Consider the following 16,813-nt stretch of genomic DNA (forward strand, 5'->3'; position numbering starts at 1 on the left):
AACAACCATAAGGTTAAAGATTGTCGCACCAACCCAAGGAAGCTCAAGTGCAAATCATGCAACAAGACGGGTCACGTTAAGCAGGTGTGTATCAAAACATTAATATCAACTCAAAATAACAACAATGTGGCATCAAATGACGACTACGATGAGTATATACACAAACTTCATAACATAAACAAAATTGTTGATATCCATCACAACCGGCCCAACAACAAGAATGATGATGACAAATACATGGTCACGGTTAACATCAATGGCCGACGTCAGAATTTTGAAGTGGACTCTGGAGTAAAATATACATTAATCAACAAAAGTGCGTTCGATCGTCTCAACGTCAAGTCACAATTACAGCGTTCGTCGATAGCGTTTCGCTCCTACACCAGAAATATTTTAATTCCTTATGGAAAGGTAAGCGTAGAAGTTGAATTCAATGAAAATAAATCGAAACAAGAAATGTATGTAGTACCCGATGATTATGAACCACTGCTAGGACGAATTTGGATACGCAATCTTCAAATAAATCTTCAAGAAATTGATCATAAACAAATAACACAAATTCAATTTGTTCGAATTAATCAAACATATTCACTAAATGAGATCATTAATGAATTTCAAGAACTTTTTGATGAGAAAATTGGATGTGTTCCTAATTTTCAAGTTAAATTACAATTACGAGAAAATTCAACCCCTAAATTTTTTAAAGAACGTGAAGTTCCATTTGCTCTACGCCAGCGGGTGGAAAAAGAACTTGATGAATTAGAATCATCAGGCATCATATCGAAAGTTGAAAGGAGTGACTGGGGTTCTCCATTAGTAATTATCCCGAAATCAGATGGTGGGGTTCGACTCTGTGTCGATTATAAAATTGGAGTAAACCCACAGTTAGTCTCAGCCAATTATCCAATTCGCCGGATTGATGAAATTTTAAATAGCCTTAAAGGAGCCAAGTATTTTTGCCGTTTAGATTTGTTTAAAGCGTATTTACATCTTCAAGTCGACGAGGAATCCAGTCAAATTCAAACAATATCAACCCATAGAGGAACTTATAAATTCAATCGATTGTCCTTTGGAATAAAGACAGCGCCCTCTGAATTTAATCGCATAATAGAACAAATTCTGTCTGGTTTGAAAAACACAATGTCATATTTCGACGATATAGTAGTTTATGGCGCTACAGAAAATGAATGTTTACACAATTTACATCAATGTCTTCAACGTTTAAAACAGTATGATTTACATTTGAATTTGGGGAAATGCTCATTCATGAAACTTCAAATCGAATATTTAGGACATGTAATTCAACATAACAAAATTTCAAAATCGCCTTTAAAAGTTCAAGCAATAGTAAATATACCAAGACCATCAAGCGTAGATGACGTAAGAAGATTCTTAGGTATGGTTACGTACTATTCAAGATTTATTCCGGATTTGTCTTCAACAACTGCACCCTTACGGTTGCTACTACAAAAGAATAAAAAGTTTTTCTGGTCAACAAGTTGTGAAACAGCATTTTTAAAACTCAAAAACATTATAGCTAGTGACCAAGTACTCATGCCATTCGATCCAGACTTGCCAGTTGTGGTAGCATGCGACGCTAGTCCCACAGGGATATTGTTAATGGTCAAGAACATCCAGTAGCTTTTGCTTCAAGGTCGTTGACAGCTGCTGAGAAAAATTATAGCCAACTGGACCGCGAAGCATTAGCAATAATTTTTACAATAAACTATTTCTTCATGTACTTGTATGGTGGAAAATTTAAACTGAATACAGACAATCGTCCCTTATGCCGAATATTTCACCAGAATAATAAATTGCCAGCAATAACATCAGCCAGATTACTACGTTACGCAGAATTTTTATCAAACTTCGATTACGAAATAATTTTCAAAAAAGGAACTGACAATTCAAACGCAGATTGCCTCTCAAGAGCAACACAAATGTTGAATCAGACAACAACAGATCAATTTATCAATGAAGAAGTTAATCAGCTTTGTATTCAATCAATTTTCAACATTTCAAATGAAATTATCAACGCCGAATTAATAGCTAAAGAAACAGCTAATGATCAATATTTATCCAGCCTTCTTGAGCAACTACGCAACGGCACTGATGTTAGCGAGGTGTATACGGTGAATGACAATATTATATTCAAGGGTCAACGAGTGGTAATTCCCAAAAATATCCAGCCTCAAATATTAAAGGAACTGCACCACACACATTCGGGCATAACAAAAATGAAGCAGCTCGCCAGAAGATATTGCACATGGAAAGGTATAGATCGCGATATAGAACGAATGGTGCGAGCATGTGAGTATTGTGTTCAAATTCAATCAAAACCGGTAAAAGCCCCTTTACATCACTGGGAGGAACCAGCACAGAACTGGGATCGAATACACATCGATTATGCAGGTCCGTTCCAGAACCATCATTTCTTAATTGTAGTTGATGCGAAATCAAGATGGGCTGAAGTAAAAATTACGCGTGACGCACCCACAACCGAAATTACATTGAAATTGTTGACAGACATTTTTGCGAGTCATGGATTTCCCATTACAATGGTATCGGACAATGCAAGCATTTTCAAAAGCGACGAATTCAAAGCTTATTGCAAAACAAATGGAATTTTTCAAAAACTAATAGCTCCTGGACATCCAAGTACCAACGGCTTAGCAGAGAGAAATGTACAGACCCTCAAGCGGAAATTAAAGGCAATGTCAACTGAACGTGGTACATTACACAGCAAGGTAAACGAAATTTTGCAAAGATATAGAGCAACGCCTCTTTTATGTGGAAAAAGTCCAGCTGAATTGTATTTCAATCGTCGTATTCGAATTAAATTGGATGCAATATTGCCTACAATAAAATTTCATCATACAAAACCAATACCTGGTGTTCGTAAACTAAGCGTGGGAGAAAGACTGATAGTTCAACATATGTATAACAACAAGTTAATATGGAAAAACGGTACAATTTTAGAAAAGTATGGACAGTTACACTATTTAGTGAAACTCGACGATGGATATGTGCTTAAACGCCATATAGACCAATTAAAAGCCTCAAGGGTTCAAGAAAAGAAAGTTCGTTTCGAGTCAGCAATTCAAAGTCAGCCATCGCGACAGCAATATAGTCAATGTCAGTATTACACTTTCCAACCAGCACCTCAAGGTCAAATCCAATCAAGTACTCCAGAAACATCAAATTCAGCAAAGCAATCATCTCCAGGAAATACTCAGCAGACTCAAGATTATCAACCGTGTAACGATCCACCCTTATGGTTCCATCTCCTCCAGAGTTTGCTACCTTCTGGCCCCGGCCGTGCTCAGTCTGGGGCAGTTCTTTTCCTTCGGAGACGGATTCGGAGTCGTTCACATAAAAGTAAAGTTTAAGGTAGCTGTTTGTTTATGTGTTTGTATGACCATATGATGGTGTGTGTATTTGTATGCGAGTCTGTTGGTATGTGTGTGGGAAATGGTGTTAATCGAATGTGAGCAACATAAGATGTATGTGTGTTGCTCGTCGTTCGTTACCCACCCTTCCTGCTGACAAGTCGTTTTATGTCAGCCCTAATATACCTTTTAACAGATCACCCTCCCCCTTCGTGACATAACCAAACCGTTTAGTGATTCATATTTGTAATTGCAATGCATATATTTAACATCTTGGATAGATTATGAAAACAATAGTTTAATTAGAATAATTCGTGATACCAAAAAGTATCTTAATTGTATGTATTGTAAAGAGTAAATATCATAGACAGTTTTAATACCGTTATATGATTAAACAACACTAAATTGATATATTTAATGAGATAAGTGATTAGAAATTTTAAAGATAAGAATCTTAAACAAAAATGACTTATGTTTTATAGGATCGCAAACTTCTATGAAATGAATTATATGAATTATATTACTATTGGACTTACCCAATTACTCCAACGCAGTCTCCAGGCCTGTTGACGGTGGAATATGATGCCTCTTCTTCTAAAATCTTAATTTCATTTCATAAGAATGTTGCGATTACTTAAGATGTTTGAGTAATGTGTGTGCTTCTAGTAAATGAAAATAGTAACAAATGTTGATGATGCTGGAGATCCTTTTAAATATATATATTGTGATGGAAACGTTGTAAATAGAATATTGAGGAAATTGCAGCTTATTCCAACTATTCAGATATTGCAAAAGATAACTTAAATTTCTTGTAATTTTCACCAGAAAAAGAAACAATTTGGATTTTTTTACGTCTTGAAACCATTCACTAATATTAAAAATTTGGTCATCCTTCGAGGATATTTCGGACTATGAATTAGTTTCCTTTTCTAATTTTCAGCCTTCCGTTTTGAAGATAAAATCGGTTTAATAATGTGTCTTCAGTTTGGCCATAAATAATTTGATTCGCAGACCACTAGGATCTAAATTCCAAAATAGTTTTTTTTTTTCTCCAGTTTCTCCTTCCTTAAATGGATGTTGTTCCACAGGATATATATATTTCCTCAGACTTTTCAAATAATGAATTTTCTTTTTAAAATATCAAGTTCTTTTCTCTTCGAAGTCTATTTATTAATTGAAAATTTTCTTAGTTTATTTATTTTCAAGTTGACAAGTTTTTCGTTTTGCCTACTGCTCCATCAAAACTTGCTATGCCCCCAATAAATATATTTTCTAGGGTACAAATAAATAACTAATTATATGCTGGACTTTGTGAGTTGACCAAAGTCACAACCGGTACAACAAGGCAATTTCTACAGTTCCAGATTCAAATGTACTCAGTCAACATCGTCCAACAACCCAGCAGGTCAGTCCTCAACCAAATCTTCCATCTTCAACTAATCGACAACATCCAGAACCTCAACAGCAATTTTTAAGAAGATCTCAACGTCCTCGAAACAAGCCATCGTATCTTAGAGATTACGTAGATGAAATAGATTAGTAAAAATGTATTCAAGATCTCAATTAAGCGTGGGAGACTGTTGTATCCCTATTTATAATTAATGTACAATGGTAACTCTAATCAATAATGTAAATTATAATACAGTGGCAACACTATAATTCAAATGTCATTGTATTCCTTTTTCTACTTCATAGTTTGTAAGTTTCTAGCAAAGAGAGTAAATGAATTCCTAATAAACTAATTAAAAATTAAACGCGCCTTTCAATTATTCAACATATATAGTCCACTCTGACGACCATTCCAGACACAACATAGACTATGCTGGATTTAGCAAATCCAGTGGATTTAAGTTGTCATTTTCATACAATTTATGTCAAATAAAACCAGATAATTGCTAAATCCAGCATAGTCTAAATCAGGCATAAGATTACTTATGCAGTGTAGGATTGAGGTAGTTTCGGAAATTCGTACTTATGGGTACGGAAAGTAGTAAATGGTACTAGGTTCGGTACATTTTGGATTTTGGTGAACAGAGGTGGAATCCTGAAATTTATAATTAAGATTACTTATGGGTACTTTACACGGTATGTTTTTTTACATATGAGTTGTCACTTCTCCCATACAAAATGTATATGCAAAGTGACAACTCATATGTAAAAAACATATCGTGTAAAGTACCCATTATGGAGTGTAGGATTGAGGTAGTTTGGGAAAAGTTTGAGGTGGTTTTGGAAATTCGTACTTATGAGTACGAAAGTACGAAATGGTACTAAATTTGGTTCAATTTGGATTTGGGTGAACGGAGAGAGCTGGAATCATAAAATTTGATTGAGATAGTTTTGGAAGTTTGTTACGAAAAGTACTAAATGGTTCTAAATTTGCTACAATTTAGATTTGGGTGGACGGATAGAGGTGGGATCCTAAAATTCGGAATTTCTGTTGGAGATAGTTATTGAAATTAGTACTCTCATACGAAACGTATTAATGGTATTATGAAGAGAGGTGGAATTTGGAAATTTGGTATTACAGCCGCTGTTGGTGCGTAGGGTTGAGATATGGATGTGGTTGTACGAAAATTACTAAATGGCACAGAATTTGGTTCAAATTATTATTGTGTAAAGGGGTAGAGCTGAAATTGTGAAATTCGGTATTAGTATAGCAGTTGGCGTTTAGAGTTGAGATGGAGAGGAAGTTTGGAAATTCGTATTCGTATGTATATGAAAAATACTAAATAGCGGTTGGGATATAGTTTTAAGTACTAAATTTGGTACCAGTTTGGTGTTGCATGAAGGGATAGGAATTAGGAATTTCGAGAGATAAGAATTAGGAGTTTAAGTGCTATACATTTTTTGGAAACGTCATTATTTGTTATTTTCAATATTTGTATTTAATGATTTAGTCTAGAGTAGTCTAGAAGTACGTTTATATATAACCGGATTTAACAAACCGACTGGGTTTTAAATGTCAATTCCATTGCTTATATTTCAAACAAATCCTCATAAAGAAGGTTAACCCTGCAAAAAGCTCTAACTGCTATGCCTAAATACGACCGTATTCCCAGGGCGTGTGTGGTGAAAAAAGTAGAACACATGTATTCTTATGAGAACTACCGAAATACGTCGAGCGTATACTTTTTGTAAGTTGAACATTTTCAACTTTGACAGAACGTACGATATGTTATTGTATGTATGTTTGTGTGTTTTGTATTTTGAAAACAAAAGCCCAACAAAAAATGAAATACAATTCATTGCAAGGGAAAATTATTTATTTTACGAATGAAAACAATTAAATAAGATTTGGTCGCGGATTTTGTGTTTGAAATGGGATTTCGGATTCAACGTATTTGGGTAATACGGACGCTCAGAGACCGTTGTTGTGGTAGGTAGGTGAATATTGTTTGTACGTCACGACTTAAATTAGGTATAGCTGTAATATAAACAGCATATAGGTTAAGTTATTTTCTGTAACATAGGTGACCTTAAAGGCTTGGTTACCAATTGTGAAATAAATTAAATTAAAAAATATAGGTGGAATTTCGAATTGTTGTATGAGGGTTTGTGTTGTTGTTTAGATAAGGATTTTTTAAATGCATAAAAATTCTGAAGTTAGGCTGAGGGATGTCTGATTTTTTGAGAAATACGAAATGTATTAAATAGTATTAAACTTAACGTTGGGTGTGGCGATGAAGCTGAATTATATACTTAGTGTGTGAAAAGTGCAAAATTGCAATAAATTTAGTACTGGGTTAGGAATAGAAGTGGAATTCTGATTTTTTTTATTTGCCAGGTTCATTGTTAGAGGTGATCGTAAAATAAGTGTACTAGAAGTATTAAATACTAATAAATATTGAAACACTCGTATTGAGTGAATCGATAAATGAAATTTGTTATAAGGATCACTGTTGAGTTTGGATCAGAATATTTATTAAAATCCCTCTTTAAATGTATGAATGGTTTCTACATTTAATACCATTGGCATTGGGTGAACAAGTAGAACTAAAACTGTAAAATTTGAGGTAAGGTCCTGGATTTTAAAAATTGTACTGAATAGTGTGCTATTGTTTCTATGTTATCACCAAGGCGAATTTAAGAAGGTGATCCAAGAGGCGAATTCAGGCCGCAGTATTCATTTGCTGTCAACATTTTTGCGCGAAACAGCCACAAAAGGTAGAAGAAAACGGAAAAATATTCTTCGCGAAGTTTAAATTGATGGGTCTATCTTGTATTGCCACTAAACTTGAGTTGCGTTGTCAGTTGTCTGCGCGACTGAGACGAAATGTTGTACCATTAATGTCAACTCAACTGGGTGGTCGATAAACATGTTATCGATCAGTGTTTTTTCAAACTTGTGACCTCTATTCGCCAAAAAAAAAACTATTTTATAAATAATTTGCGCTTTGGATAACTCTTTTGTGTATTCTGGACAATATTTTAATATTTTGGCTGAGTTTTCGAGCAAATTTGGAAAACAACCCAAGATTGGAATATAACCTGCCCATTGAATCTTCGGATCGTCAAGTTTTATATGCTGTCCCAAAAAATGATAAGTTCGGTGGAATTATTTTTTGATGATAAAGAAAATATACAGGACATTGCATCTATTAGAAGAAATTTGAGGGACAAGTCGAATCCATTGGAATTGCCATCTGCACTGTAAGCTGATGATCATGTGGAAAGATCTGTATAATCAGTAAATTATTTCAGGTATAAGGCGTATTTTGGATTGCCAAAGGATGCCGTAGTTTGCGTTGTGGAAACGTTAAAGGATGACTTCAAAGAAAGTTACAAATCAACAGGAATACCCCCACTTTTAAAAGTGTGCGCAGCGTTGCGATTCTTGGAGGACGGAAGTTTCCAAAAGTCCCATGGCAATGATTTCAACAATTGCATGGCTCAATCTACATTGTCGAGAGTATTTGTACTTAAACTGAACCTACTGTATTTGTCACCAAACTCCTCGGGCTAAGGCTAAGAACTGCTGCTCTGTCGTTATTTTCACCATATTGATACACAAAATTAATTAATGATGCAAAGAATCAATAATTGTTAACAAAATGTTTATTTTTCCTTCTATTTTACTTCTTGTTTCTTCGAAAATGTTCACTGCAACTGAAAATTGGTGGTTGCTGAAAAACAGCTTCGTCAACTGAGATTCGCAACTTCAGTTGAGAGTTGCCATACGTGGATCTATTTTGACAACTGGCAACGCCACTCAACGATAATTGTTATCGACCCCTAAGATGTTGTACACATAGATTCTTTAAAGAAGAGAAATATTTGTTATTTAATTTTGATTAAAAATATGTTTTGACAGCAAATAAAGACATCAGTTGTTATTATTGTATCAGCTTCTTTCTCGCACCATAGTTAACATGAATTCGATTTCTAAATAATGTACTGAAATCAAAAAGTCAAACGTATCTTTTCAACAAAATTGTTTATATTTTTGTCTATTCTGAACGTTATAGTAAAGGCCTGCGTACATAAGCTGCTCTGCCTGATTGCCTTGCTTTCCTGCTTCATTTTTGACGTAATAAAAATAAAAGAATAAAGAAGGCCGAGGAAATTTCGAACTGGGTTGCCCTTTTCTTTTTTATTCTTTTATCAGAAGTAAGCAAGGTAAGCAGGCAAGGCAGCTTATGTACGCAGGCCTTAAGTTCATTTGAAAAAGGTAGATCTATGCGACTAATGTTTTACAAGAAGGTTCTTATATGCTGTTTATATTATAGCTTTTTGCAGGGTTAACCTTCATTATCGGGATTTGTTTGCCTAATCTCATCAAATTTATGAAGATTTACCATACAAAGTTAAATCTTTTCATGACCGGATTTGTTTGAGATCCTGCACAAAATCTGGATACTAATATAACCCAACTCTGTTTTTGTACTAAAAAATGCAACTCATTCCCTATAGTACGAAAAGTTGCAAGTGTTATCACAAATTATTTGTTTACGTTTTGTTCATTTGTCAAGTAAGTAAATAAATATTTATTGGAATAGCAAAATAAAATAACAATTCCATTTCGTTACAGGAAAAGCCTACACACATAAATCACACAAACAGCGACCACGGTATTCAACAAACAGCTGAAATATCAAGAATCCACAGTATTCCAGTTGCCATCAATGCATAGTATTACAACAGCTTTGCAAGCCATATCTATACATATCAGTAGAGGACTGAACCAGAACAGGCTGTGCGACCGAAAGTCATAGTGGCTCGTGACATACGAAAGCCTTCCATATCGTCAACTATGTCAAGTTGTTCGAGGATATAGAGAAGACTATCCTGACTTTGTGCAGTTCTACCATCTGAGAGGAATATGAAAATATCCGCCGCTAAATCCACTGCCACACCGTTCACATCCTAGACGGCTAAAATGACGCTCCCTCTGAACATATTGATCGATGGTGTCCTCATTCCAACCACTAAGTACCGCAAAATATTGGGCAGCAGTTGGGGTGCTAACAAAGAAAGCTTGGTATGCAATTATTAGCGCTAGGCAGTGGAAGAATATTCAATCCTGCCAGAATGCCGCCCTAATGACGAGAACCTCTAGACCAACGAGCCTATCAGTCAGGCTTGAATAGAAGTCGCACATGCAGTACAGTGATACAATGTGAATGTCGTTCTTGGAGACGAGTTGATTTACCTGTTTATGGCAGCAGCAGGGCAATAAATGCCGAAATCGAAATAACAGAAACAACAGGCAAAATGTAAACACATGCGTGTTACGTGAGAGCCATCCCAATCACCATCTGGTGGGTAGGCCCGACATGGAGAGATCCAACTAAACAGGAGATAACCCCTAGATCAACATGCATATCAAGCAGGTTTAAATAGCATTCACACGGATGCAGTTGCTAGCTAAGGCCATAAGCAAATATAGTGTGAATAAAGTCCCTCGTCAGCAGCTGCCACGACAAACCAGAGTAGTTTTGGCTCAACTACGCTCGGGATATTGCAGTCGCCTAAAATCGATGTCGCCGTGCAAGAGATCTGTCCAGTATGCGGCGTGGGCCCGCACGACACAAAGCACCTTTTCAACTGCCCCGCCAAATGTAAAGGTACGTGGTACTTTTTGCTGTCAACTAAGTAATTGCAACGTTAATGAAATAAACCTCTTTTTTAGTTTCACTTCGGCGCTTTTGTTGAGATGTGTATTATTTTATTGTTGTTTACAACAATAAAATAAACCTCTCTTATGCTGAAATTTGTGTGCAACATCATATACCACGACGAGGGAGAAGAAAGGCTCAAGCTGAGGGCGTCACCTAAAAGACCAAAAACAGCAAACCCACGAATTGGAAGAAGAAAAATAAATCAATAAACCAGCCTCAGAAAATTATTTGCTCTTCTGATTGAAAACGATTTTGGATTGTGTCACATGAAAAAGTCAGAAAAGTTCTACATAACAAGGATTCATCACCAGTGGTTTGGAAAAAACCATGGTTTAATAAGAAAGGTTAGCCAAAGCTTTATGTCAATTTAAATTTTTTCATTCGAGTATGCCTAAAACTTCAAAACAATATAAACAAACTGTGTATGTGTGTGTGGTGTTTGAATAATATGCCAAACAATTTTAAAAACAATCGAATTCAATGATTTTTAAAATTGTTTTTAGACCATTTGTATGGAAGAAATTGGTGAGATTTGTATTGAAACAATCAGTTTATCATATTCACAACTCGATTATGTGGAGAAAACTTAACTCTTCATTCATTTTTTGCGTTTTTTATAAAATGCTCAAAAAATGCATTGTAAACAAACCCACTTGTTGCTTTTATTTTGAAGTTTTAGGAATTCAAGAAAAACAAGTGTTCTATAGATTTTTTCATTTAAATCTACCTCTTTACTTATACCATGGAAAAAAACCATTGCTGGGATGACGTCATATTTTCTGATAAGATGAAAATTATGTTATACTATCACGATGGACCCAAAAAAGCATGGCGAAAATCTCTCAGCCCTGGAAAAGAAACATTTATTACGTACCGTTAAGTTCGGAAAACTGTCAGCTATGGTGGGAGGGTGGGTGATGCAAAGGATTTTTTATATTATGTAATTTTATGTATTTTTAGATTATGTAACGAACAGCGTCAAGAAATTTGGATTTCTTGTCCCTGAAAATTCAAACAAATTGCAATATAAATACTACCAAGATAATGACTGCATCTGCCCCAAATTAATCGACACCTCAGCCCAAAGTCCAGATATTAACCCATCGAGACCTTATGCGTACATCTGAAAAAGGCGGGAACAGTAGTACGATTCTCTAACACATTTTATGAATGAAAAGTTCAAATAAAAGTTGACAACACTCTTGCTATCGGTAGATCTATACGACTGCATTTTATTCGTCGCTAGCTTACCGAACATCGTTAATTACCAAAATTATAAGCATTTTAATTTATATAAAATGAGTTAGAGGATCGCACTACAGGTCCCCTAAATATGAGCGACTTGATAAAATACATAAAAGGGGTGGCAAAAATACCATTGGAATATGACATTCCGAAACTTATTCATTCAATTCAGAGACGTTTACAAGCTGTTATTGATGTCGATGTGGGCATACGAAATTCTAAAAACATCTTTTCGAAAAATTCTCTGTTAGACTGAAAATTTTGCAATTCTTTAGTTGACAATACAAGCAATAGGTTGTTTGCCTTTTTTGTTAAATTTAGCTACTTGTTTCTTTGATTTTATTAATAAAATAAACATGTGTAAGAATTATACTCTTAACAAATATATAAATAATGTTATTGATTTATAACAACAAAACTTTGTTTTATTTAAAATAGTTTATAATATTGGTTTTGCAATAATTTAGTTGACTAACTGTATTGAACAACTGCAAACTTGAATTTTGATGGGGACTATCCCAGTTGACCTGAATATTAAAAAAAATGAACCACAGAAGTCTGAAGCACACAAAAATTATAAATTTAATTACAAATAAACACACGACAAAATGCGCTAAAATCTTTGGACAACTTTCATAATAACACTATTAGCCTATCGCACAATGAATGGGCCCGCTGGGTAATTGGGACTTGAAATGCCAAGAAGTAATTTCTTGAAGTCACATTACCAGTAAAATTATTTTCAGGTTACATTTTAATGGGACATTTGATTCCTGTAAAAACATTATGACAATTTTAAAAAATTGAGTCCCTGCTGAATCCGCTTACCTCAACTTCCAATTTCAAATCTTTGGGATAATTATTACTGAAATAGTCACGTATAATGGCCTGGTCCGATCTATCACCAGAAAAGTTTTCACTGCAACACGGAACATGGCATCTGGCCTACGATAATCCTTGCGGGGAAAAATAAATTGTTATTGTGGCTATAGGTATTAGGTATTTTTTCTTACCTGGATTAATTGTATTCTTTTCTATTGTCTTTACAAGGAAACTCAAATCATAGAAATTAACAGTAATGGGAGATCGTTTTGGATAGCCATTGACTGCGAGAGAAAAAGCAGCTGTTTGAGCTTATGGAACACAATCAATCCTACCTTGTAACGCCACTGTTCAACCAGTTGCTGCTGCTATATACACAACTGAAAATGAAAATTGTATAATATTAACATCTTCATTAACATTATTCAGATCACTCCATTCTTCATTTTCAAAGCTATGGTCATTGCCAAGGGTGCACATTCTTCGGCAGCATGTCTAGAAAATTATAGAAGAATTGATTAGCCTCACTCACTCTTAGATACATAAATATGTATGTTGGACATATTTTCACTTACCTTACATACTTGGGTCCACCATAATGGAAACATCACTTTCATGACCAGGACATATGTATGTATGTGATGTCTCTTATCACCACCATGAGCATCCAAAAAACAATTGACATCGCGACCAGCAAGACCAACATCCTGCACATAACTTTCAAAATCCCTTGGCTTAGTATAATGAATAACTGCCCTAATATCGATTTCCCAATGGTGGCCACAGCAATACGCGTTTCTGCATGCCAGTTAGCACGTTTCCGTTTGTTTTTCTTTTCCGGTTCAGCCGCTTTACGATCTTGCATACAGATACACAGGAAATTGGCTTTACGTTTGCATTTTAATGATGTTGCGATGCGTTTCCCGAAATATACATATATTTATTTAGGAACAAGTCTCGTTTAGGGGCACCTCTCCGATCGGGCTGAAATTTTTACCATAGGTAGTTCTTTGGACCTTGATCACGACTATATATATCTTTCCCGGGGGAAGTCCATACTTCCCGAGATATGGGTCTTGACATTTCGGGAATGTCCTACTTTAACACCATTACTTTATTTATGGGCACCTCTCGGATCGGGCTGAAATTTTCACCATAGGTAGTCCTTGGGACCCTGATCACAACGATATATATCTTTTCCGGGGGAAGTACATACTTCCCGAGATATGGGTCTTGACATTTTACTATTTTTACTTGCGCAATATGGGTACCATTTTAAAGCTCGTGGTGAGTACTTTTCTTTGCTATTACGACTTTTGCTTCAGATTACAACAATATATAGTTTCTCCAAAATTATAAGTTGTCTTTAAGTAGCCGGCCTTCGGCCGGGATTTAAGACTTTCTCCTATGGACAGGAGCTAAAGTGGGCTACGCGAACAAAAGTTTTTCCAAAATTATAAGTTTTCTTTAAGTAGCCGGTCTTCGGCCGTGTTTTAAGACTTTCTCCTATGGACAGGAGCAAAAGTAGACTACGCGAACAAAAGTTTTTCCAAAATTATATGTTTTCTGTAAGTAGCCGGCCTTCGGCCGGAATTTAAGACTTTCTCCTATGGACAGGAGCAAAAGTAGGCTACGCGAACAAAAGTTTTTCCAAAATTATGTTTTCTGTAGGTTAGGTTAGGTTGAAAAGAGGGGCGCAAGTCGCCACATGTCCAATGGACATACACTTAAGCCAGAATAGGCCTGTTGTGCGCTCTAGACTAATTGATGAAATGGGTCGTATTTGTTATTTTAGGAATTCTGTGCCCTTAACAAAATCCCTTAACTGTTTAACATCTGTTACCGTTATCCGGTATGGTGTCGGTCCCTAAAGACTGGGACCTGATATTTGCGAACGCTGGGCATTGGCAAGGAAAGTGTTCCAACGTTTCGTCGTCCTCTCCGCATGCCCTGCATAAGCTGTTATCTGCGCATTTAATTCTATGCAGATGTGCTTGTAGGCCTAAGTGACCAGTAAGGATACCTGTTAGCCTACTAATGTCTGCCTTACTTAATAATAGTAAGTTTTTAGTTTTATCCTCGTTTGGGTCCCCCCAGAGAATCTTAGTGGTTTTCCCTATCTCCTCTCTATTCCATAGGGATATATGGGCCTGCTTTGCCCAATCTTTTAACTCTAGACGTGACGCATTTAGAGGCTTTGCGCTGTCTAAGTTTATTGTTGCTAATTCCCTGCCATTTTTTGCCAGAGAATTTGCTCTTTCATTACCTTTAATCCCCGCATGGCCTGGTACCCATATAATGCGCACTGTTCCTTGCTGGGAATAATTGTTTATCGTATTTATGCATTCCAGTACAGTTTTCGATTTTACTGTCTTGGATGTTATTGCACTGATTGCCATTTTACTGTCCGTAAGGACGTTAACGGTAGTTGGTCTCGAGTTAGCATTAAACCAGTTCAGACACTCTGTGATCGCCCTGACCTCCGCTTGAAGGACCGTATTGTGATCCGGCAAACGAAGAGAGATTTCGGTCTCTGGTTCTTCAATAAAAAGTCCCAGTCCCGTCCTCCCCCTAACATCGAGCCGTCTGTATAACAGCAGTTTCCAGGAGGCTTTCCAGCTAGGGTCCCGCCGATCCACGAGTCTCTGTCAGGTATTAATGTTTCACACGAGGCAACTACAATTGCTTCAGGTATACGGTCCGAATTAACGTTATCCGTTGACTCCCCCGTTGTTACCTGTAGAATTTTTTTTATGGTATGTTACGTGGTTCTTTTCGATCCACTCGTCTGTCGCCTTCAGCCTTATGGCTGCGACGGCAGCTTCATACCTTATCTGAATTTCTATTGGGTGTACGTATAGAATAGTTTCTAGTGCCCTCGTTGGTGTTGTCCTCATAGCACCACTTACTCCTAGGCAGCACATTCTTTTGACTTTTTGTAAAATTTTTATATTACATTTTTTATCCATCGCTGTCCACCAGACTACTGACGCGTATGTTAGGATGGGTCTAACTACGCTTTTGTATAGCCAGTGTGTCATCTTTGGATTGAGGCCCCATTTAGAGCCTATGGCCCTCCTACAGGTTGACCAACATCTGTATGCTTTGTTGGCTCGTTCTAGGATATGATCCTTCCATTTAAGTTTCCTATCCAGGATTACTCCCAGATATTTGACCTTATTGGAAATCTTAATAGTCTTGTTAAGGAAAACAGGTTCCTCGATGTGACCCAGTTTTGTTTTCCTAGTGAAAAGACATATTTCTGTTTTTTCCGGGTTTACGTTTAGACCTCTTGGTCTAGCCCAGTTATATGCAAGTTTTAGAGCCGATTCGGCCCTTCTGCATAACAAATTAGGGTTCTTTCCCCTCAGAAGTATTATAACGTCGTCTGCATAACAGACTGGTTCAAATCCTACTTTGGTTAAAGTCCTCAGTAGGCTATTTATGGTAGTAACCCACAGGAGAGGTGACAAAATCCCCCCTTGTGGCGTTCCCTGACCAACTTTATCCCGTTTCGTTACGTCGTGTAGCCCGCAACTTATCCATCTATTCCTTAGCATATTGCTTACCCAGTTCGTAAGGGCCCGGTCCACATAGAAATTATCTAAGGATTGGATAAGGGTTTCAGTGCTGACGTTATTGAAAGCACCTTCGATGTCAATGCATACTGCCAGTGTATACATCTTCTTGTCGAAGGTGTTTTCGATGTGGTTTACTACCTCATGTAAAGCGGTTTCCACTGATCTGCCTTTAACGTATGCATGTTGTTTATACCCAGCAAAATAAATTGGAAGTAGTGCAATGTGGATTAGTTCTGTCACGGCATGTTTTGATGCAGTTCAACTGGAGGCACTCCAGTCCTCACATTTTAACCGCATTTGGATGCAATCCAAAGAATCACATCCACTTGTCACATTTTAACAACATCCGGATGCAGTTTAGCGAAGTCGTGAAAAAGCCACTCCAATTCCTCACAATTTAACAGCATCCGGATGCAGTCCAAACGGAGTCGTGAAAAAGGCACTCCGTTCGCTACATTTTATTAGCAGTTGTTAGAGATCCCTACATGTACATAAATCAGTTTGTACATCTCTACAGGCAGCGGCATACATTTTCCAAAAAGAGTTAAAGCCCCCGGCACATACGGTACGTTGTGCGACGCGTTGCGCGTTGAAAACAACAACCACATGAAAAATGTGTAAGTGATGCCAAGTTTGTTCTTGAAGTTTTCATGTG

General features: G+C 36.6%; 2 long non-coding RNA genes across 2 annotated transcripts; one reads left to right on the top strand and one right to left on the bottom strand.

The window, feature by feature from the left end:
- Positions 1-9,103: 9,103 nt before the first annotated feature.
- LOC141398629 (uncharacterized) lies at positions 9,104-12,173 on the top strand. Its single transcript, XR_012411683.1, has 3 exons — positions 9,104-9,360; positions 9,421-10,456; positions 10,522-12,173. It is a non-coding gene; the product is annotated as an uncharacterized lncRNA (long non-coding RNA).
- Positions 12,174-12,582: 409 nt separating this feature from the next.
- On the bottom strand, positions 12,583-13,524 carry LOC141398630 (uncharacterized). The gene is made up of 3 exons (XR_012411684.1): positions 13,153-13,524; positions 12,769-13,072; positions 12,583-12,711 (listed from the first exon to the last, which is right to left on the bottom strand). It is a non-coding gene; the product is annotated as an uncharacterized lncRNA (long non-coding RNA).
- Between the last annotated feature and the right edge of the window lie 3,289 nt (positions 13,525-16,813).

Source organism: Musca autumnalis, unplaced genomic scaffold, assembly GCF_047663935.1.
Source record: "Musca autumnalis isolate F117 unplaced genomic scaffold, ASM4766393v1 scaffold_3, whole genome shotgun sequence".
Classification (NCBI taxonomy): domain Eukaryota; kingdom Metazoa; phylum Arthropoda; class Insecta; order Diptera; family Muscidae; genus Musca; species Musca autumnalis.